This window comes from Meles meles, chromosome 9 (assembly GCF_922984935.1).
Source record: "Meles meles chromosome 9, mMelMel3.1 paternal haplotype, whole genome shotgun sequence".
Taxonomy (NCBI): Eukaryota; Metazoa; Chordata; class Mammalia; order Carnivora; family Mustelidae; genus Meles; species Meles meles.
In genome coordinates, this window is record NC_060074.1 from 57,337,174 (window position 1) to 57,362,000 (window position 24,827).

General features: G+C 37.0%; 1 protein-coding gene and 2 pseudogenes across 2 annotated transcripts in view; 1 reads left to right on the plus strand and 2 right to left on the minus strand.

Annotated features, from left to right (window-relative positions):
• Positions 1-24,827, minus strand: part of BAZ2B (bromodomain adjacent to zinc finger domain 2B) — a 421,364-nt gene that overhangs the window by 264,620 nt on the left and 131,917 nt on the right. The window lies entirely within an intron of this gene.
• On the plus strand, positions 5,330-6,144 carry LOC123950410 (annotated as a pseudogene).
• On the minus strand, positions 20,647-21,513 carry LOC123950411 (annotated as a pseudogene).

The window sequence follows — 24,827 nt, forward strand, 5'->3', positions numbered from 1 at the left end:
AACAAATAACTTTTCTTTTGCTGACTTTTATCCTGTTACATGAGAAAATATCAAAACATTTTAAGAATGCTAAAACACCAAATTACGAGGTGTGAGGTTGTAGGTGAGAAGCAAAAGAAATAATACACCATGATAGGAAAAGCGAGTCATACACAGAATAAAATGTATTCTTGTACTACATTATCTACTAATTAAAATAATGATGTTAATAATTATAAAACAATTACTAAGCATTTTTAAAGGCTGTATTATATGTATAGGACTTTTTCCAGGCAACTAGTCCCTAATTGTGTTCACAAGAAATATAAAACTTAGGTCTACCATATGTTCTTTTCTTTCCCGTTTTTAAATTGTGTTAAAATAAACATAAAATTTACCATCCTAGTCCATTTTAAGTGTACAGTTCAGTGGTACTTAGTACATTCACATTTTTGTGCAACCATCACCACCATCCATCCCCATAACACTGTATATTCTTTTAAAAAACACTGTTAACTAACATTCTGATTGTGTGCAATACAACTAGTGAGTAAAAGAGGAAAGCAGAAAGAAAGTTCAATGAGTTAATTGCAAGGAATGGAACATCATAAAGGTGATCACTTATAATGCAAATATTCTGTGGTATCCTGGCCTGGAATCCATAACCTGAATCTAACCATGAGGAAATATCAGACAAACCCAAATTAGGGGCATTCAATTAAAAAGAAGTGGGGGAGGATATTTTCTTTAAAAACATCAGTGTTAAAGATAACAAAGAAAAGCTATAAAGAAGTTATAGATTAAAGGAAACCAGAGAGAAATGACAGTTAATTGCAAAGCTTGATCCTGGACTGGAGTCTGCACTGAATGGAGGAAAAACCACAAAGGACAATATCTGGTCAACCAGTAAAAATTAAAATATGCACAGGAGATTAAAGTTTTGTAAACTTTAAATTTTTCTGAAGATGATAACTATGCCCTTTATTCTTAAGAAATAGAAACCAAAAAGTTTAGGGGTAAAGGGCCATATTCTCAAATGGTTCAAAACGGAAAAGAAAAAGGTGAATTTCAAAAAAGGGATAAAAGCTATACCGGGTGTCCTACACTATTCTTATTTTTGCAGCTTTTTTGCATCTTGAAATTATATGTAAATAAAGATTTAAAAATTGTGCCTAATAGGTACAAGCTAAATATGGAATTCTAATTCATAATACTAAGGAATATAAGAAATTATTAACATGTAACTTATAAAAGTAAAATACAAAAATACATGTAATTTCAAAACACTGTCAGTTTATCAAACCTAAATTGTGAACAATGCCAGATCTGTGTCTTTCGTGAAACTGGATAAATATAATGGGGTCAGTTACATCAGGATGTTCTGTAACTGGTCAGTAATTTTGATGAAGATTCAGAACTTGCGGGAAATTACCTCTAGCAATGTTTGTTTATTAATATTATAAATGCTTAAAACATTCTTCTTGCATCATTGAATTCAGTCCTTGCTGACTAACATTTCATGGGTCAAGATGAATGGTTTTTCTGTTGACTCAGCCAGTGTGGTGATTGACAAATATATTCAATAATAGCAGAATGAATGAAATGTCAACATTTGTGTCTGATACTTGCCAGAGTCTATCAGTGCTTTATTTTTATTCCATTATTTATAATTATTTTATCTTACTTTTGATTTACGTTCTTCTTCACTGCTTCATTGTTTTTTCAGTAGCCTTTTTGTTGTTTCATCTTTTTTTTTTTTTTTTTTTTTTTTAAGTAGGCTCCATACACAGTACAGAACCTAATGAGGGGCTTAAACCCACCACTCTTGAGATCAAGACCTGAGCTCAGGTCAAGAATTGGATGGTCAAGAGCACCTGGGTGGCTCAGTGGATTAAGCCTCTGCCTTAGGCTCAGGTCATAATCTCAGAGGCCTGGGATCTAGCCCCGCATCCAGAATCTCTGCTCAGTGGGGAGCCCGCTTCCCCCCCCACCCCCTGCCTGCCTTTCTGCCTACTTGTGATCTCTCTCTCTCTCTTTGTTAAATAAATAAAATAAAATCTTAAAAAAAAAAAAAAAGAATTGGAGAATTGGACGGTCAACTGATAGAGCACCCCAGGTACCCCTCATTATTTTTTAATCTTAATTTCCTTTAAGTTAAATTTTTATCTTATTTATTATTATTATATTAGTCTTACTTTGTAATGATAAGAAGGAAGTATGGTAGTATGGTTAATACAAATTATGAACATAAGGATTGGAATCCTTTTCTTCATTCAGTTCTATATTAAGTCTGGACAAAATCTAAGTTTTAGTATATTAGAAGTTACACATTCAGACAAAAACTCATTCCCGCAATATTAACATACTTGAGCTAAATCATATTTAGACTGCTGAAATAGTGTTACTTTCTCATATTATATACCATCCTTAGTTTTTGTGTTATATAATCATTAATAAACTATAAGCAATATAATATATATTACAAGAAGGTAAATTAGACTTTATATTTATGTAAGGACTTAATATAGGTAGGAAAAGAATCTTCTGATAGAACTCCATACTGTCTCTTATAATTACTTTATAGTATCCTAGCACAAATCTTGTTTATCTGTATGAAATTTTATAATCTATAAAGATAATTTATATTTTTATATTACTTCTTAATATATCAATGAAGTACATAGAGCAAGTATCATCACTGAAAAGGAAACTGAAACTTATAGACAGATGAGATTTACCAACATTATATAGACAGCAAAGTGGCAGACTACAAAGGACTTAAACACCAACATGTCCCAAACCTAAACAATGAGAAGGACTTCTCTTGGTCATGTCACAGGAGCAAGCGAGAAGAAATATGAAATATGAAAAGTTGTTATGCAGAACCCAAAGCAGCATTGTGTGACTACATCAAAATCAACAAGATTCATAATATCTGCTGGATACCTGATAGGGCCATAGGCACCATTGGCACTTCATTTTGTCTGTTCCCCAACAAGCAAACATGTTCTACTTCTAAAATTTCCACTAACCAAAAATACCTAAGCAGACAATGATTTTAAAAGCTTTTGGTTTTGAGCTGTTTATTACCAGTGGGGAGGCGGGGGTTGAGGGGGTGGGAGGGAGAAATACGTGATGGAGATTAAGGAGTGCACTTGTTGTGATGAGCACGGGATGATATTTGGAAGTGTTGAATCACTGTATTGTACACCTAAAACTAACATAATTCTGTATGTTAACTATCCTGGAATTAAAATTTTAAGAAGATAAAAGATTTCAAAAAATTAAAGCTTTTTGTTTGGGGCAGGTATAGAATGAGCAGGAGAGCAAATAGTAAAAAATACTATAATATACATCAGTTCTGACTCTTTCAAGATAAGTTCTTCACTGAGAAGTTTTTTGGCCTGAATCATTTTAATTATGATCTGGAACCAATAAAGTAAAGGATCAAATGTGTTAGGAATAAGGAATGAAAACTGAAGAGAGCCATGGAAAATACTGGTCCACTACATGGGGATATTCTTACCCTTGCCACGGATCAAAAATATTCATTGTTGCAGACCGCAGCTAAAAGAGACTGAGCACAGCCACTCCTCAGCATTCACCTCTGACCCAGATTCCAAAGAGTGATCAGGGCTTGCTCTGATTTTGGGGTGTGGCTCCAGGGAGAATCTCTCAAGTTGGCAATATATAAGGAGAAACATTATGGGTACGATAAACACCAATCTCCTTAGGGATTTTTCAGAGCCATAAAATAATAGCAATAGGGACACCTGGGTGGCTCAGTTGGTTAAAGTGTCTGCCTTCGACTTGGGTCATGATCCCAGGGTCCTGGGATTGAGCCCCACATTGGGGGTCCCTGCTAGACAGGGAGGCTGCTTCATCCTCTCCCACTCCCCCTGCTTGTGCATTAATTAATAATAATAATAATAATAATAGCAGTAGAGGCCACAATTGTTTGCAGGGTTGGTAAGGAGCATATACGTATACAAAGTCTTATCAGATGAAATGCTCTCAGGCAGAGAAACAAATTTTGAAAACTATCTTTCACTAAGTAGGCACTCTAAAGTGGAAGTAAAGGAGCACCTGGCTGGCTCATGGAGCATGCAACTCTTGATCTTGGGGTTGTGAGTCCCATGTTGGGCATAGAGATTACTTAAAACTAAACTTAACTAAACTAAAATATAAAGTGGGAGTCAAAACAGAATTGGGGGCGCCTGGGTGGCTCAGTGGTTTAAGCCGCTGCCTTCGGCTCAGGTCATGATCTCAGGGTCCTGGGATCGAGTCCCGCATCGGGCTCTCTGCTCCACGGGGAGCCTGCTTCCCTCTCATTCTCTCTCTGCCTGCCTCTCTGCCTACTTGTGATCTCTCTCTGTCAAATAAATTAAAAAAAATAAAATCTTGAAAAAAAACAAAAACAAAAACAAAAACAAAAAACAGAATTGGGTCCTGGGCAGGCAGTTTTTCCAAATCCAAAGATTCTAAATATGAGTCTACATATGAATGCAATGGTCACAAAGCAAATAAAATAACAATCAATAAAAACAAAGATCCAGTTCCCTCCCTAACCTCTTAGGCTGTCGAATGAGAACTAAATGATTGAATAAGCCTATATTATCAAAGTCTAAAGGGTACAAAATAGTACCCGGATAAGGAGAGAAGTTAAGAAGAATCTACCTGTATGGTTTTGTTTTTTTAAAGATTTTTTTTCATTTATTTGACGAGAGAGATCACATGTAGGCAGAGCAGCAGGCAGAGAGAAAGGAAGAAGCTGGCTCCCGGCTGAGTGGAGAGCCTTGATGCAGGGCTGGATCGATCCCAGGACCCTGGGACCATGACCTGAGCCGAAGGCAGAGGCCTAACCCACTGAGCCACCCAGGAACCCCTACCTGTAAATTCTTAAGCAAATAGTAGGTCTTTATAAATGTGCCCTTATATGAAGATGACTTAGCAAGAAGAAAAGCTGGATAAAAATTTTGTCATTAAAAGTCATAAAATAAACCCAACTTGTGAGAGATAAATGAAGAAAAGATACACCAGGAAAAATGAATGAATGACTACTTTCAACTCCCAGAAAAATTTCACTCTGTAAGTTATAAAATGAAATAAAAATAAAATTTGTGAATTTAGTCCAACTCCAGTCAAAACTCAAAGGATTAATTTCTGGGACTTGACAAAAGTTGTCAAGATATACCTGAGAAAACAAGTAACAGAATTCTGAAATAAGTGAGCAAAGATGAGAGGTCTGTCCTAAGAAATATCTAAACTTATACAATTAGCAATTAAAATGGAAGTACTGAGGAAGAAATAATAAGATTAAAGAACCCCTTTTGGCTCCCTGAGCAATACAATGACAGTCGGCAAGAACAAGAGCCTTACGAAAGGTGGCAAAAAGGGAGCCAAGAAGAAAGTGGCTGATTTATTTTCTAAGAAAGATTGGTATGATATGAAAGCAACAGCTACATTCAATATAAGAAATATTGGAAAAACACTAGTCATAAGAACTCAAGGCACCAAAATCACATCTGATGGCCTCTCATGTTCTTGAAGTGAGCCTTGCTGATCTGCAGAATGATGAAGTTGCATTTAGAACTGAGGATGATTGGGGCAAAAACTAATTTCCTTGGCATGGTTTTTACCTGTGACAAAATGTGCTCCATGGTCAAAAAATGGCAGACTATGACTGAAGTTCATGTTAATGTCAAGACTAACAAGGGTTATTTTGTGTTGGTTTTACTCAAAAATAGGAGGTCTGCCAAATTTGAAAAAGGGTGATAGATATCATGACCCAAGAGTGCAGACAAATAACTGAAAGAAGTAGTCAATAAATTGATTCCAGACACCATTGGAAAAGACAGAAAAGGCTTGCCAGTCTATCCACTCCATGATGTCTTTGTTAGAAAAGTAAAAATGCTGAAGCCCAGGTTTGAATTAGGAAAGCTCATGAAGCTTCATGGTGAAGGTAGTAGTCCTGGAAAAGCTACTGGGGGTGAGACCACTGCTAAAGTTGAATGAGCCGATGGATATGAGCCACCAATCCAAGAATTTGGCAAACCTGCTCGTACTAAGCATATGAGGTCTTCCTCAACAGGAACAGATACAGAACCTATCTCAAAGGATTCTTGTGAGCATGAAATAAATATATGCCAAACCCTGAGAGCATAATACCAATATGAGAAAAAAAGATGTTAACAGAAAATTTACAGGGGAAAAAAAAAAATAGCCATTAGATGAGTCACCTGGCCAGCTCAGTCAGTGGAGCAGGCGATGCTTGATCTTTGCTAGCTGTTGTTAGTTTCAGCCCCACGTTGGGCATAGAGTTCACGTATTTAAAAAGTGGTCATGGGATGCCTGGGTGGCTCAGTTGGTTAGACGGCTGCCTTCGGCTCAGGTCATGATCCCAGCGTCCTGGGATCGAGTCCCGCATCGGGCTCCTTGCTCCACAGAGAGCCTGCTTCTCTCTCTGCCACTCTGTCTGCCTGCGCTCTTTCTCTCTCTCTCTGACAAATAAATAAATAAAATCTTTAAAAAAAAAATAAAAACGTGGTCATTACCTAGAAATATATTAAATCTGACTAATAATCAAAAACATACAAATTTGAACAGTCTTAAGTCATCATTATGCACCAAATTATTGAAGGTTTAAAAAAAAAAAAGTACCCAGAACTGAATAAGATTTAGTACACTCTCATATAATTTTAGAGAGCATAAATTGTTACCATTGTTTGGAAAGCCGTTTAGCAACAAGTACCAAAATTCTGATCCAGCAATTTCTCTTTTAGGAATTACATTACAAACATAATCATAAGAGCGTAAAGCCAAATTTACAAAAATGTTCATGTGGGAGCTATTCATAATTCGGAAAACTTTGAGCCTATCCAAAATGTCTATTAATGAGCATCAGTTAAATTATGGTATATCCATAAAATGACTTTGTAGTCATTAAGAAGTGATTTATATTCTCTATATTCATGAGAAGAAAAGTGCTCCACAACATACTTTCTTGAGTAAAAGGGAAAATTACAAGTCAATAGAGTTGACCTTGTATTTATAAATGTATGTGTATACTTACAGAGTATGTGTGTATACTTACAGAGAAGAAAGTTCAATATTAGTAAAATGTTAAAGTGCTTACCTCCAGATAGAAGGACTTTAAGTGACTTACCTTTCTTACATAAATTCTTCATGTATTACTTAAACTATTTTTGGACTGTGCATTACCTTTGCAATCAGAAAAAAAATCTATTTTCATTTATTAAATAAATTCTAAAAAGAACTACAGAACTAAAAGAGGAATATCAATCCTCCTCCAATGATTGTTTTCACTGCACAAAATAACTGATGCAACCAAACATTACATGAGCAAAAGAAAACATACTCTGAATTGTACCCTAAGATTAAAAGAACTTGACAACTCAGGGAAAGGCAAAAGTAAGACCAGTTATGGCAAAAGGATTCAACAGTATCTCTATTATAAAACATATCTAAAATTACAACTAGAGTCCTCCTAAATACTTCAAAAAATAAAACTAGTAACCTGAATGAGGAAGAGAAAGGCAAAAGAAATAGCTAAGAAATTCGCTAGACATGATGAAACTTAATACTGCTTTTCAAGCGACTCTCTTTTTTTTAATTTAATTTTATTTTTTCAGTGTTCCAAAATTCATTGTTTATGCACCACACCCAGTGCTTCATGCAATATGTGCCCTCCTTAATACCCACCACCAGGCTCACACAATCCCTACTCCCCTCCCTTCCAAAACCTTCAGTTTGTTCCTCAGAGTCCACAGTATCTCATGGTTCGTCTCCCCCTCCGATTTCCCCCAACTCACAAATGACAGTTACTCTTAAAGTAACTGAAAGAACTATTCAAACACAAGAAAGGAGCTAGTTCATTTATGTCAGAGAACTTTAAGTTATTTAAGAAAAGCTATATCCAGGGGGGTCTTGATGGCTCAGTTGGTTAAGTGTCAGACTCCTGATTCCAACTCAGGTCATGATTCTCAGGGTTGTGAGATGAGCTCCACATTGGACAACACACTTAGTGTAGAGTCCGCCTGAGATGCTCTCTCCTTCACTCCCTCTACCCCTCCCCCAGTTCGCTCTCTCTACATACAAAAAGAAAGAAAAGCTGTATCAAACTGATTAAAACCTTATCTTAACTTGTCACTAATTACCTACCAAGATATCCCATGCTGATATAAAGAAAAGCCTAAAAACAGAAACTTGTTAACTTTTCCTAGTATAACACATGAAAACTATTTTTTCCCTTATAAAAAATTCTAGTACATAACATTCCTATTTGAATTCAGGAATAAAACTAAATGAAGATTAAATTCAGGGGCGCCTGGGTGGCTCAGTGGGTTAAAGCCTCTGCCTTCGGCTCAGGTCATGGTCCTGGGGTCCTGGGATCGAGCCCCGCGTCGGGCTCTCTGCTTGGCGGGGAGCCTGCTTACTCCTCTCTCTCTCTCTGCCTGCCTCTCTGCCTACTTGTAATCTCTATCTGTCAAAAAAATAATAAATCTTTAAAAAAAAAAAAAAAGATTAAATTCAAAGCATTTGGAGCAACATAGAAAAATATTCAAGAAACTGAGAGTATGGTTCCAATTTTCCATTTAGTCAGTCTTAATTTCATTATAAGTAAAATAAGAAGATTGACTAGAACTCCAAATATATTTAATGGAACTTCAGTGATATGACATGCTCTTTGAAAGAATTATATGCTCCAGGAAAATAAAGGTTCAGGAAATTCTGCACACCATTTAACTTCTCTGAAGAAACATAATGCACTGTACCGCAGAAAAGAAAATATTTAACTTTGTATAGCGCACCATTTCTCATAATTAGACAAACTAAATGTCTGTCAATTGAGGAATAATTAAAAGATTATACATCATAGCGTGATTCTTACAAAGAAGACACTTTATATACTAATAAGGTAGAGTTCTGGGACACAGGATAAAAACGATAAACTACAGAATAATACATGTATTAACTAGCTTTTGTTAATTTAGTTTTGGTATATATATACATATATATGTGTAATTATATGCATATAAAAATGTCTAAAAGAATACAGCAAACATTTTAAGAGTATTTCTGGAAATGGTAATTGGCAGAGTCAAAGGGAAACACATTGAACTGATAGACTTAACTGTATCTTTAAATGATCTTGAATGTATCTTTCTGCGGAACCTTGGTGGCTCAGTCTATTAAGCACCTGACTCTTGGTTTTGGGTCAGGTCACAGTCTCAGGATCCTGGGATGGAAGTGGGAAGCCTGTTTCTCCCTCTCCCTCTGCCACTTCCCTTACCTGTACTCTCTCTCTCTTGCTCGCTCTCAAATAAATAAAATCTTTAAAAAATATATATAAGTTAGAAAACTTAAATGCTTATAATAACCAATAGTTAAATAAATGACTAAATATTAACTCAATTAAATGTTTCAATGTTATCTATTTTATGAATTACCTACATTTCATAAGGATTTTCAAAGTTAACAAAATGTATATAATTATGTAGAACACATAGCAATCAAAAAGTACCTATAAATATAAGGGAAAAAATTCCAATGTGTAATTCTGTTATGTTTATACCTGTATAAAATGAAAAGTATATTCTTTTATAAATTGAACAAATGGTTATACAACCATGTGTGCTAAATACTGAAGAAACAGACACAGAAGTTGCAGCACCTGTCTCTCAAGAAGCTTAGAGTCAAGTGGAGTACAGACAAGTAAATCAATTGTAATAGTACAATGAGATTCATTTATTCCACCCACACAAAAAAACGTATTCGGGGTCTACTATATGCCAAGTGCTGTCTAGATGTTATTCATCGGTAGAAAGAAAAACAACAACAAAAAAAATAATTCTTGTCTTCTGCAGGAGAGAAAACCACAATAAAAATATTTGAAGGCCGTAAGTGCTAAGGGAAAAAATACAACCATAAAAGGGATAAGGAGTTCAGGGTGGAGGGTTTGCAATTTGGTTAGGTTGTGAAAGGAAAGTCATGCAAAAGAATACTTTGGAACAATGGTTTGAAAGAGCTGAGAACAATCCATAAGGTTATGTGAAGGAAAAGCAAATGCAAATGTTATAAGGCAAGAGTTTATCTGTTATGTATATAAGACACACCAAGGAGTCTAATGTAGCTGGCCCAGAGTAAACTACAGGAAATGTAGTAAGAAGTGACATGAGACTGGTTAGGGGCTATAAGAAAGATCTTGTAAGCCACTGCAAAGACTGAATCATATGAGTTGGTTGGTTGGTTTCTTACTTGCTTTTATAGATTTTATTTTTTAGAGCAGTTTTAGGTTCACAGAAAAACTGATAGGATGCGTAGAGATATCCTTGGCCCCACACATGCATACCTGTTATCAACATTCTTCATCAAAGTGGCACATTTGTTAAAATTTATGAACCGACACTACCACATCACTATGATGCAAAGTCCATACTTGACATTAGGGTTCACTCTTGATATTATACATTCTATGGGATTGGACAAATATACAATGACATGCATCTACCAATATAATATCATACAGAGTAATTTTACTGCCCCAAAAATCATTTGGGCTGCACCTAATTCATCCCTCCTACCCCTCAAACCTCTGGCAAACAATGATCTTTTTACTTTCTCCAGGTTTGTCTTTTCCAAAATGTCATATACTTGGAATCATACAGTCCACAGCCTTTTCAGATTAGTGTCTTTCACTCATTTAAGTTTCCTCATAGGTCTTTCCGTAGCTTGACAACTTAGTTCTTTGTAATAACTGACTAACAGTCCATTTCCAGATGATTTATCCATTCACCTACTAAAGGAGATCTGGGTTGCTTCCAGGTTTTGGTAATTATGAATGAAACTTTAATGTTTTTTTGTGGACATAAGTTTTCAACCAATATGAGTAAATGCCAAGGAGCATGGTTGCTAAAATATATAGTAAGAATATGGTTAATTTTGTTAGAAATTGCCAAACTATATTCCAAAGTGGCTATACCATTTGCCTTCCCACCAGCAATGAATGAGAGTTTCTGTTCCTCCATATCTTCTCCAGCATTTGATGTCAGTGTTTCAGATTTTGGACAATCTAATAGGTGTGTAGTAGTAGTATCTTGTTGTTTTAGTTTTAATTCCCCTGATGACATCTGACGTAGAGCATTTTCATGCATTTATTTGCCATAATGATTTCTCTGGTGAGCTGCCAAGATCTTTGGCTCCTTTTAATATTAGGTTGTTTGTTTTCTTATTGAGTTCTTTGTACACTTTGGATAACGGTCCTTTATCAGATGTGCCCTTTGCAAATATAGTCTCTCGTTCTGGGTCATGTCTCCTCATTCTCTTGTAATTGTCTTTTGTAGGCAGAGTTTTGAATTTTAATGAAGTTGAGCTTAACAATTACTTTTTTCATGAATCATGGCTTTAGTATTTTTTTTTTTTTACGGCTTTAGTATTATATCTCAAAAAGCACAGCTATACTCATGGTCATCTTCGTTATATTCTACGTTATCTTCTGGAAGTTTAATAGTTTTCCTGTTCCATTTTTAGGTCTGTGATTCATTTTAGGTTAATTTTTATAAAGAATGTAAAGTCTGTGTCTAGATTCATTTTTGCATGTGAATGTCCAGTTAATACAGCACCATTTTCTGAAAAGACTATCTCTGACTTAGTTTATTATTGCTTTGCTTTGTCAAAGATCAACTGATTATATTGATGTAGATTTATTTCTGTTTTCCAATCTGTTCCACTGATCTATTTGTCTATTCTTGTGCCAATACCACATTGTCCTGATTACTGTAGGTTTATCTTTAAGTTGGGTAATGTCAGTCCTCCAACTTTAACACTGAAAATATTAAATTTTGAGATGCCTAATAAAATCTAGGTGTAAGTCCAAAAAAGCAGTTGGTATGAGAGCTGAGTTCAAGGGGGGAAAACTCCAGGCTTATAAATTTATTCCATTAAAAAAAAAAGTTCCTTCTCCACGTCTTCCAAAAAATTGAAGAGGAGGAGGGAACACTCCCAAATTCATTTTATGAGGCTAGCATTACCCTGATAACAAAATCAGACAAGGACACTTCAACAAAATTACAGGCCAATGTATCTGATTAACAGAAATGCAAAAATCCTCAAAAAAATATTAACAAACCAAAATCAACTATATATTAAAAGGATCATATATCATGATCATGTGGGATTTATCCCTGGGATACATGGATACTTCAATATCCATATATCAGTCATCTTATACACATTAATAAAATAAAGGAAAGAAATCATATGATTATCTCAATAAATGTAGTAAAAGCATTTGATAAAAATTCAGCAACAATTTATGATTAAAAACTCCTAACAAAATGGGTATAAAGGAATGTGCCTCAACATAATAAAGGTCAAATATGACAATCCCACACCAAACATCATTCTCAAAAGCTAAAAGTTTTTCCTCTAAGATCAAGAAGAAGACAAGAGAGAGACAAGTACAACAATTCACCCCACTTTATTCAACATAGTTTTAGAAGGTTCAGCCAGACCAGTTAGGCAAGAAAGAAAAATAAAAGGCATCCAAATCAGAAATGAAAGGGGCGCCTGGGTGGCTTAGTCATTAAGCGTCTGCCTTCCGCTCAGGTCATGATCCCAGGGTCCTCGGATCAAGCCCCACATCAGGCTCCCTGCTCAGTGGGAAGCCTGCTTCTCTCTCTCCTACTCACCCTAATTGTGTTCCCTCTCTCGTTGTGTCTCTCTCTGTCAAATAAATAAAATCATTAAAAAAGAAAAAAGAAAGAAATGAAAAAAAACCGGCTCTGTTTGCTGATGACAAGATACTAAAAATAGAAAATCCTAAAGACTCCACCAAAAAATGACTAGAAGCAATAAATAATAAATTCCGTAAAGTTGTAGTATACAAAATCAATATACAAAAAGCTGTTTAATTTCTATACAAAAATTAAAAACTGTCACAAAAAGAGATTACAAAACACCTCCGTTTACAACTACCTCAAAAAGGACACAAACAAACCCAGCAATTAATTTAATAAGGGAGGTGAAAGATCTGTACACTGAAAACTGTAAGACAGTGAAGAAGACAGAAATAAATGGAAAAAAATATTCCATGCTTACAGATTGGAGGAATTAACATTGTTAAAATGTCCATAATACTTAAAGCAACTTCAATGCAATCCCTATTGAGTTTTCAATCCCTATTGAAATTCCAGGGCGGAGAAGCAGCAGGCTGAGATGACATCAGGTAGCAGGAGATCAGCTAGATAGCTTATCAAACCATTACGAAAACCTACAAATCCAACAGGAGATCGAAGAGAAGAAGAGCAATAATTATAGAAACAGAAAATCGACCACTTTCTGAAAGGTAGGACCGGCAGAGAAGTGAATCCAAAGCGACGGGAAGATAGACCGCGGGGGGAGGGGCAGGCTCCCGGCAAGCGGAAGGAACAACGGAACACAAAATCAGGACTTTTAAAATTCTGCTCCACTGAAGGACATCATCACTCCAGAGGCTAAACTGGGGGGGAAGCCCACTCGGAGTCAGCGTGGCCCCAGGTCCCATGGGGTCACAGAAGGATCAGGGGGTCTGAGTGTCGCAGAGCTCGCAGGTATTAGAGTGGAGAAGCCGGCTACAAAGACAGAGCCAAGGAATGAGCTCTCAACTCGGGGTTACCTTGAACCATAATCTGTAGCGCAGGCCACTGCTCCGTGCCTGAGGTCCTCACAAGATCCGGGGAGACACCCCCTGTGGGAGCTCAGGGGTCTACCGGGATCAGAGACTCCAGGCAGAGCTGTGTGCCAGAGACAGTGACGCTTGCTCACAGGCTGGGTGAGCTCGGAGTGCAGCCGGAGGCCAGGGAGATGGGAGTGATTGAGCGCTTTTCTCTAAGCGTGGTCAGAGGCCAGGGAGATGGGAGTGATTGAGCGCTTTTCTCTGAGGGCGCACTGAGGAGTGAGACCCTGAGCTCTCAGTTCCTCTAGGCGGGAGACTGGGAGGTCGCCATTTTCATTCCCATCCTCCAGAACTCTACTGAAAGCGTTCAGGGAACAAAAGCTCCTAAAATCGAACCCGAGCGGATTACTTAGCCCGGCCCCTGGTAAGGGCGATGCAATTCTGCCTCCGGCAAAGACAAATGAGAATCACTACAACAAACCCCCTCCCCGAGAAGATCAACAAGAAATCCAGCCAAGATCAAGTTCACTTAACCAAGGAGAAGAGTGGAATTCCAGAGGAGGAGAAAGCAAAGCATGGAATTCATGGCTTTCTCCCCATGATTCCTTAGTCTTGCAGCTAATATGCTAATTTTAGACCCAAAGACACCTCCAGGTTTAAAGTCAGGGGGTGGAAAACAATTTACCATGCTAATGGACATCAGAAGAAGGCTGAGGTGGCAATCCTTATATCAGATCAATTAGACTTTAAGCCAAAGACTATAACAAGAGATGAGGAAAGACACTATAACATACTCAAAGGGTCTATACAACAAGATGATCTAACAATTTTAAATATCTATGCCCTTAACATTGGAGCAGTCAATTATATAAACCAATTAATCACAAAATCAAAGAAACATCAACAATAATACAATAATAGTAGGGGACTTTAACACTCTCCTCACTGAAATAGACAGATCATCCAAGCAAAAGATCAACAAGGAAATAAAGGCCTTAAATGACACACTGGACCAGATGGACATCACAGACATATTCAGAACATTTCACCCCAAAGCAACAGAATACACATTCTACTCTAGTGCACATGGAACATTCTCCAGAATATATCACAGCCTGGGTCACAAATCAGGTCTCACCTGGTATCAAAAGACTGAGATCATTCCCTGCATATTTTCAAACCACAATGCTCTGAAGCTAGAACTCAAACACAAGAGGAAATTTGGAAAGAATACAAATACATGGAGACTAAACAGCATCCTTCTAAAGAATGAATGGGCCAACAAGGAAATTAAAGAAGAATTGAGGGGCACCTGGGTGGCTCAGTGGGTTATAGTCTCTGCCTTCGGCTCAGGTCATGATCCCAGGGTCCTCGGATCGAGTCCCGCATCGGGCTCTCTGCTCCTCAGGGAGCCTGCTTCCTCCTCTCTCTCTGCCTGCTTGTACTCTCTGTCTCTCAAATAAATTAAAAAAGAAGAAGAAGAAGAAGAAGAATTGAAAAAATTCATGGAAACAAATGATAATGAAAACACAATGGTTCAAAATCTGTGGGACACAGCAAAGGCAGTCCTGAGGAAAATATATAGTGATAGAAACCTTGCTCAAGAAACAAGAAAGGTCGCAAATACACAACCTAACACTACACCTAAAGGAGCTGGAGAAAGACCAAAAAAGAAAGCCTAAACCCAGCAGGAGAAGAGAAATGATAAAGATCAGAGCAGAAATCAATGAAATAGAAACCAAAAAAACAATAGAACAAATCAACAAAGCTACAAGCTGGATCTTTGAAAGAATTAATAAGATTGATAAACCCCTGGCCAGACTTATCAAAAAGAAAAGACAAAGGACCCAAATAAATAAAATAATGAATGAAAGAGGAGAGATCACAACCAACACCAAAGAAATACAAACGATTATAAGAACATACTATGAGCAATTCTATGCCAACAAATTTGTAAATCTAGAAGAAATGGATGCATTCCTAGAGACATATAAACTACCACAACTGAACCAGGAAGAAATAGAAAACCTGAACAGATACAACCAGTAAGGAGATTGAAACAGTCATCAAAAATCTCCAGACAAACAAAAGCCCAGGGCCAGAGGGCTTCCCAGGGGAATTCTACCACACATTTAAGGAAGAACTAATTCCTATTCTCCTAAAATTGTTCCAAAAAATAGAAATGGAAGGAAAACTTCCAAACTCATTTTATGAGGCCAGCATCACCTTGATCCCAAAACCAGACAAGGATCCCACCAAAAAAGAGAACTACAGACCAATATCCTTGATGAACACAGATGCAAAAGTTCTCACCAAAATACTAGCCAATAGGATCCAACAGTACATAAAAAGGATTATTCACCACGACCAAGTGGGATTTATTCCAGGGCTGCAAGGTTGGTTCACCATCCGCAAATCAATCAATGTGATACAACAAATAGAACAAGAACCATATGATACTCTCAATAAATGCTGAAAAAGCATTTGACAAAGTACAGCATCCCTTCCTGATCAAAACTCTTCAAAGTGTAGGGATAGAGGGCACATACCTCAATATTATCAAAGCCATCTATGAAAAAGCCACCGCAAATATCATTCTCAATGGAGAAAAACTGAAAGCTTTTCCATTAAGGTCAGGAACACGGCAGGGAAGTCAATTATCACGACTGCTATTCAACATAGTATTAGAAGTCCTAGCCTCAGCAATCAGACAACAAAAAGAAATTAAAGGCATCCAAATCAGCAAAGAAGAAATCAAAGTATCACTCTTTGCAGATGATATGATACTATATGTGGAAAACCTAAAAGACTCCACTCCAAAACTAGAACTTGTATAGGAATTCAGTAAAGTGTCAGGATATAAAATCAATGCACAGAAATCTGTTGCATTTCTTTATACCAACAATGAAACAGAAGAAAGAGAAATTAAGGAGTCCATCCCATTTACAATTGCACCCAAAACCACAAGATAGCTAGGAATAAACCTAACTAAAGAGGCAAAGAATCTATACTCAGAAAACTATAAAGTACTCATGAAAGAAATTGAGGAAGACACAAAGAAATGGAAAAATGTTCCATGTTCATGGATTGGAAGAACAAATATTATGAAAATGTCTATGCTACCTAAAGCAATCTACACATTTAATGCAATCCGTATCAAAATCCCATCCATTTTTTTCAAAAAAGTGGAACAAATCATCCTAAAATTTATATGGAACCAGAAAAGACTTAGAATAGCCAAAGGAATATTGAAAAAGAAAGCCAAAGTTGGTGGCATCACAATTCCGGACTTCAAGCTCTATTACAAAGCTGTCATCATCAAAACAGTTTGGTAATGGCACAAAAACAGACACATAGATCAATGGAACAGAATAGAGAGCCCATGGCTCTCCATGGTCAACTAATCTTCGACAAAGCAGGAAAGAATGTCCAATGGAAAAAAGACAGCCTCTTCAACAAATGGTGTGGGAAAATTGGACAGACACATGCAGAAAAATGAAACTGGACCATTTCCTTACACCACACATGAAAATAGACTCAAAATGGATGAAAAGGACCTCAATGTGAGAAAGGAATCCATCAAAATCCTTGAGGAGAACACAGGCAGCAACCTCTTCAACCTCAGCCGCAGCAACGTCTTCCTAGGAACATCGCCAAAGGCAAGGGAAGCAAGGGCAAAAATAAACGATTAGGATTTCATCAAGATCAAAAGTTTTTGCACAGCCAAGGAAACAGTTAACAAAACCAAAAGACAACTGACAGAATGGGAGAAGATATTCACAAACGACATATCAGATAAAGGGCTAGGATCCAAAATCTATAAGGAACTTAGCAAACTCAACACCCAAAGAACAAAGAATCCAGTCAAGAAATGGGCAGAGGACATGAACAGACATTTCTGCAAAGAAGACATCCAGATGGCCAACAGACACATGAAAAAATGTTCCACATCACTCGGCATCAGGGAAATACAAATCAAAACCACAATGAGATACCTCCTCACACCAGTCAGAATGGCTAAAATTAACAAGTCAGGAAATGGCAGATGCTGGCGAGGTTGCGGAGAAAGGGGAACCCTCCTTCACTGTTGATGGGAATGCAAGCTGGTGCAACCACTCTGGAAAACAGCATGGAGGTTCCTCAAAAAGTTGAAAATAGAGCTATCCTACGATCCAGCAATTTCACGACTGGGTATTTACTCTAAAGATACAAACGCAGTGATCCAAAGGGGCACGTGCACCTGAATGTTTATAGCAGCAATGTCCACAATAGCCAAACTATGGAAAGAACCTAGATGTCCATCAACAGATGAATGGATCAGGAAGATGTGGTATATATATACAATGGAATACTGTGTCAAAATGGAATACTTTGTCAAAAAACCGAAATCTTGTCATTTGCGATGACATGGATGGAACTAGAGGGTACTATGCTTAGCGAAATAAGTCAATCATAGAAAGACAACTATTATATGATCTCCCTGATATGAGGAAGTGGAGATGCAACATGGGGGATTTGGAGGGTAGGAAAAGAATAAATGAAACAAGATGGGATCAGGAGGGAGACAAACCATAAGAGACTCTTAATCTCGCTGAACAAACTGAGGGTTGCTGCGGGAGGGGGATCGGGAGAGGCTGGTGGGGTTATTGACATTGGTGGGGGTGGGTGTGCTGTGGTGAGTGCTGTGAAGTGTCTAAACCTGGCGATTCACAGACCTGTACCCCTGGTGCTAAAAATACATTATATGTTTATTTTTAAAATTAAAAAAAAAAAGAAATCCAATAGCATTTTTCACAGAAATAGAACAAATCCTAAAGTTTGTATGTAACTACAAAAGACTCCAAATAACCAAAACAATCTTGAGAAAAATGAACAAAGCTGGAGACATCATACTTCCTGATTTCAAACTATAATAAAAAACTATAGTAATCAAAACAATATGTTATTGCCATAAAAACAAATCAAGACGCAAAGATCAATGGAACAAAATAGAAAGCCTTGAAATAAGCCCATGCATATACAATCAACTAATTTGTGATAAAGGAGGCAAGAAGAAACAATGGGGAAAGGACAAGCTCTTTAATAAATGGTATTGGGAAAACTGGATTGCTACATGCAAAAGAAAGAAACTGGATCACTATCTTATACCATACACAAAAATCAACTCAAAATGGATTAAAGACTTGAACATAAAGCCTGAAACCACAAAACACCTAGAAGAAAACATAGGTTGTTAAGTTCCTTGCAATTGGTTTTAGCAATCATTTTTTTGGATTTGACACCAAAATCAAATGCAACAAATGTAAAAGTAAACATGTGGGACTAAATCCAACTAAAAAGTTTCTATACAGCATAAGAAACCATCATTAGAAAAATAAAATGAAAGGCAACCTACTGTGTGGGAGAAAATATTTGCAAATCATATATCTGATGGGAAGTTAACATCCAAAATATAGAAAGAACTCCAACAACTCAGTAGCAAAATAAGAAACAATATGATTTTAAAATGAGCAGAGGATCTGAATAAACGTTTTTTCAAGAAGATATGTGGATGGTCCACAGGAGCTCAACATCAGTGATTATCAAGATGATGCAAATCAAAACCACAATGAGGTAGCCTATATTTTACCATTTTGCCCACGTGAACATACTTCAATTCTTCAAAAATTTGCTAAGATTTCAACTTGTTTAATCACTAATATTTATTGACTATGATTACATTACCAATTTTAAGGTCCAGCGCTGTGTTGTAAACATGTAACTTTTAGATGATAAAATGTAGTCCTTGCCCTCAGAGTCTAACAATATGCTGACTTTCTCTGTAAAATATTACTCATCTCCTCAGAGCTACCCCTTTACATTAAATCTATTTCTTCTGATATACTTCTCATACTTTATTGTAATTATTTACATGACTGTTTCCCCCTGCTAGCCTATGAACAGAGAGAAAAGTGTTATGCATCTCTACACCCTTAGCACCCAGTCAAATGAATTACCAACAGTAGTTGTTCAATGCTGCAGTGAATGGTATGCAGTATAGAATGATCCAAAAAAAAAAAAAAATTCCAGTAAAAGAAAAATATTTTTGATAACTACACCTTGTCATTATATAAACATACTTAAATAAGCTTTAATTTTAATCTACAGTATAAAAATTATTAGATATAGCTATGAATTAATTATGAGTCATCTTAAGAAATAACAACTCCAAAACAGAGAGACAATACTAAAAAAGACGGATGGCAAAAAATAGCTACCACTAATCACCCACTCAAAAAGAAAACAAGTAAAAGTTCCTTAAAAACAGGGGCACCTGGGTGGCTCAGTCAGTTGAATATCCGACTCTTGATTTTTGGCTCAGATTGTGAGATCAAGCCCTAAATAAGGGTCCACACTCAGTGTGGAGTCTGCTTGAGGATTCCCTCTCTGACCCCCTCTCTGCCCCACTCTTACGTTCATTCTATCTCTTGCTATCAAATACACACATGCATACATACATACATACATACATATATAATAAAACCTTAAAAAAAAGTTCTTCAAAAACAACAACAACAAAAAAACCACCGCCTCTTTGGAAATATGGGCATACTTTGGTGCCCCACTGCATTCACAGAGTGTGCTTTTACAGACTGAAAGTTTGTGGCAACCCTGCTTCGAGCAAGCTATTGGTACCATTTTTCCAACAACATTTGCTCATTTTGTGTCTCTGTGTATCATTTTGGTAATTCTTGGAATACTGCAATTTTTCTTTTTGAGGAAGGACATAGACCAATTTTATTGTTCCCTATTATGTTATACAAAAGTATAGGAATAACAGATTTGTAGAGAATAAATGAATAGTAAACAAGAGGGCAATGGTAGTAATTTAAATGTGAATAATTTTCCATGATATTACAATGAAAACCATCCCAAAACATGTGTGTGTCTGGCTTCAGAGTAGATGTGTTCCATGGCCAAAGCAAAACCTGCCATAAATTTAAAATGTTCAATGTCTTGTATGCTCTACTGGCTCTTGACAAAACCTTTTGAGATCTTCAAGAAAAGTAGTTTTCCTGATGCTTCAGGGCTGTGCTGAGCTCCACTAACTCATCTGCAAAAGTGTTATCCACCCCTCAGCCTGCCAGGAAATCTATCAGGGGGTCATACAAAGTCCAAGCCAAGGGATCAGTGTTGAGTGTCCTTCCCCTCAGGCTCGCCAATGGACTAAAAGGTCATCTCCCTGGAGAAAGTATCACTCTTGTCCTCCTCTTCTTACCCAACCTCATCTTCTAGACAGTAGTGACAGTCTAGCAATAGGGCCTTCTTGTCATCATTCTTTATAACTTCAACCATGAAATTGGTAGTGGACGTCATTTCAGGCTCCTGTTCTTCAACCCTCTGCCCTTGGGAGGGCTCCTCCTCCCCATCAAATGTTGCCAGGATGTTATTGTTAATGTTGAGAGTGAAAATGAATGATCTTTTCTCTAGGAACTTTCCCCACTACTTTGGTTCTGTCCCATTCACTTCCAGCTCCCAACTTCCAAATATTTTGGGGAGGGACTTGTGCTTCTGCTTCTTCTCATCCTCCTTAATTTCATCACTCAGTAATTCAACAAAAGCTCTGTCCCCTGGGTGTGTAGCATGCTGCAGCTGCACCCCAGGATGCTTGAGAGCACAGGTGACTCAGTTGATCCATCCCATTTGCAGGCAGAGAAGCCCCAAGTGCCCCACAAAAGGCCCACTCCCACTTCAGACTGCTGCAGAGGCTGAGGCAGCAGAGTTTGGACTGGCTGCAGAATCCCCCAACAGGGAAGCCCAGTGCAGGGGACACTGGGCACAGCAAAGACAGCACTGGGTCTGCGGGCATGTGAAAGCATGAAGGTTGACGTAGGTGGAAGATCCTAACCAGTGCCCCACTGGAAGTCTTCTATTTCAAACTTTTTCATTATTATTGTATTTATTATGGTGATCTGTGTGATCAGTGATCTTTGATATTACTATTTAAATTGTTCTGGGGTGCCATGAACCATGCCCATATAAGATGATGAACTTAATCAAGTTATAGGATAATAATGTTGAGTGTATTCTGAGTGCCACACTAATGGATCTCTCTCCCTATCTTGGCCCTCCCTATTCCCCCAAGAGCTCTGATGAAGATGTGCAAGGAGATAAATGTTGTTTTCATGTCTGGTAATACAACATCCATTCTGTAGCCCATAGATCGAGGAGTAATTCTGATTTTCCAGTCTTATTATATAAGAAATACATTTTGTAAGGTTATCACTGCCAGATAGTGATTCCTCTGATGGATCTGGGCAAAGGGAATAGAAAACCTCTGGACATAACTCACCATTCTAGAACCCATTAAGAACATTTGTGATCCATGGAAAGAGGTCAAAATATCAACATTAACAGTAGTCTGAAAGAAGCTGATTCCAACACTCATGGATGAACTTTGAAGGATTGGTTTAAGACTTTAGTAAGGGAAGGAAATGCAGATGTGGTAGAAATAGCAAGAGAACTGCAATTAGAAGTGGAGTCTTGAATATGTTACTGACTACTGCAATCTCATGATAAAACCTTAATGGATGAGGAGTTATTTCTTACAGCTATACAAAGAAAGTGGTTTCTTGAAAGAAGTGGTTTCTTGAAATTGAAATGGAATATTCTTCTGGTGAAGATGTGAAGACTACTAAAATGACAACAAAGGGCTCAGAATATTCCATAAACATAGCTGACAAAGCAGTAGTAGGGTTTGGGGTTTTTTAAAGATTTTTATTTATTTATTTGGCAGAGAGAGAGGGACAGAAAGCAGCAGGCAGAGGGAAAAGCAGGCTCTCTGCCAAGCACGGGGCCCAATGTGGGGCTTGATCCCAGGACCCAGAGATCATGATCTGAGCTGAAGGCAGCTACTTAACCAAGTGAGCCACTCATGCACCCCAAGCAGTGGCAGGATTTGAGAGGACTGACTCCAGCTTTGAAAGCAGCTCCACTGTGGAGACTATTATGCAACCATAAAAAATGCTGAGATGATGCCATTTGAGATAACATGGATAATCCAAAAGTGTTATGCTAAGTGAAATAAGTCAGACTGTGGAAGACAAATGTCATATGATTTCACTCATAAGTAGAATCTAAAAACAAAAACAAAAACAAATGAAGAAACGAAGAACACAACTGGACCTATAAATACAGAGAACAAACTGATGGTTGCCATAGAGGAGGGGGGAGGGGGTTTGAGCAAATCAGGTGAAGGGGAATGGGAGATATAGGCTTCCAGTTATGGAATGAATAAGTCACAGGAATAAAAGGCAAAACATAAGGAACATAGTCAATGATACTGTAATAGCATAATATGTAAACTTATCAAACACTAAGTTGTATACCTGAAACTAATATAATATTGTATATCAACTATAGTCAAAATAAAAAAGATATGTACATTGTTTTTAGACATAATGGTATTATTGCTCACTAAACTGACTATGGTATAGGGTAAACATAACTTTTATATACATTGGGAAACCAAAAAATTCATTTGGCTCACTTTACTGCAATATTCACGTTATTGTTGTGGTCCTGAACAGAACCCACAATATCTTTGATGTATGCCTGTAGATTTAATATAGGAATTAAAAATTTTAAAGGAAGAAACCAGAGGAAAGCAGCTTAAATTTAGGTTTCTAAGGCAAAAAATACTTAAAAACGTGCTATTTCTTAATTGTAAAAAAGGGGGGAAAACATTGAATGAAGCAAACTTCTAGCAATCTCAAATAATTCATCTATTTACAATGTGAACTTTGTCAGATTTACCTACATTTCAAGAAAAAATTAAAAATGCAAAGAGGGGCACCTGGCTTGCTCAGTTGGTAGAGCATGTGACTCTTGATCTCAGGGTTTTGAGTTTAAGCCCCATAACAGGCATAGAAATTACTTAACAAAAAAAATATTTTTTAGGGGCGCCTGGGTGGCTCAGTGGGTTAGGCCGCTGCCTTCGGCTCGGGTCATGATTTCAGGGTCCTGGGATCGAGCCCCGCATCGGGCTCTCTGCTTGGCAGGAGGCCTGCTTCCTCCTCTCTCTCTCTGCCTGCCTCTCTGCCTACTTGTGATCTCTCTCTGTGTGTCAAATAAATAAATAAAATCTTTAAAAAAAAATTTTTTTTTAATTAGTCTAATATTTTTTAAATGCAAAGAGGTACCTTTTGGAAGTTTCTAAATACCTTTAAAAGTAACATTTTACATTTTACAACTTTATTTTAAAACATTTATTTCTTGACAAGATAAGCACAGGTGAAGAGTTAGAATCCTCATTAATTTCAGTTGCTGGTTATCTTGCCAATTTCCCTAGTCCATTTCTGTTTCTATGGTAACAAAGGTAGAATCAGGAAGCAGAAGCAAATATTTTAAGATAACAGTTGTATAGGGATAGTCAAGTACTGAATGGTAAAATATGAAAAAGAAGAATGGAATCACAATTCATATGATTTTAAAGATATTCCAGTCCATTATTTTTTCCTTGTTTTCACGGAAAAGTATTTACGTTTTCATTATAACTTCTAAAAATTTTGATTCTACTCCTACTTTGGATGGCCAAAAAACAAAACTAATCAAAACTCTAAAATCACCAAATGTCCAGATTTACCTTCCATCACAAAATTCACAGTACTAGAATTAAAGCTTTAAAATATGACAGCATATCTTGTGATCTATTTTAATTTTGATTTTACTTGAAACAGTGGATTCTAATGGGACTTTTTATTTTCAAGCAAAGCAGCTACCTTTAAGAATGAAAATAAACCTTCTATTAATACTGGTATGAACCTTTCATTTATATAAATATAAATATATGTGTATATATATATATATACACACACACAATACCAATGAAACACTATGTGTCTGGAATACAAATTTCTTCAGCAAAGTTTCTAAATATTTCTGGGGTCATCTTAAGTTTGTTAGTATCCAAAATCATCACTTTGTTAGATCGTTTGAACTGTTTATTCTTTGCCAAGTTGCTTTATATACAAAATATTCGTCTTCCTCTCTCAAAACATTGTCACTTCAGAGAGTCTATGTTTCTGTCTTTGTTTTCTGTGTCTGTCTCTGTCTCTCTCATTACTCTGGGGGAAAGAAGCTGCCATGTCAGAAGGAGCACTATGGAAATGACCACGTGACAAAGAAATGAGGC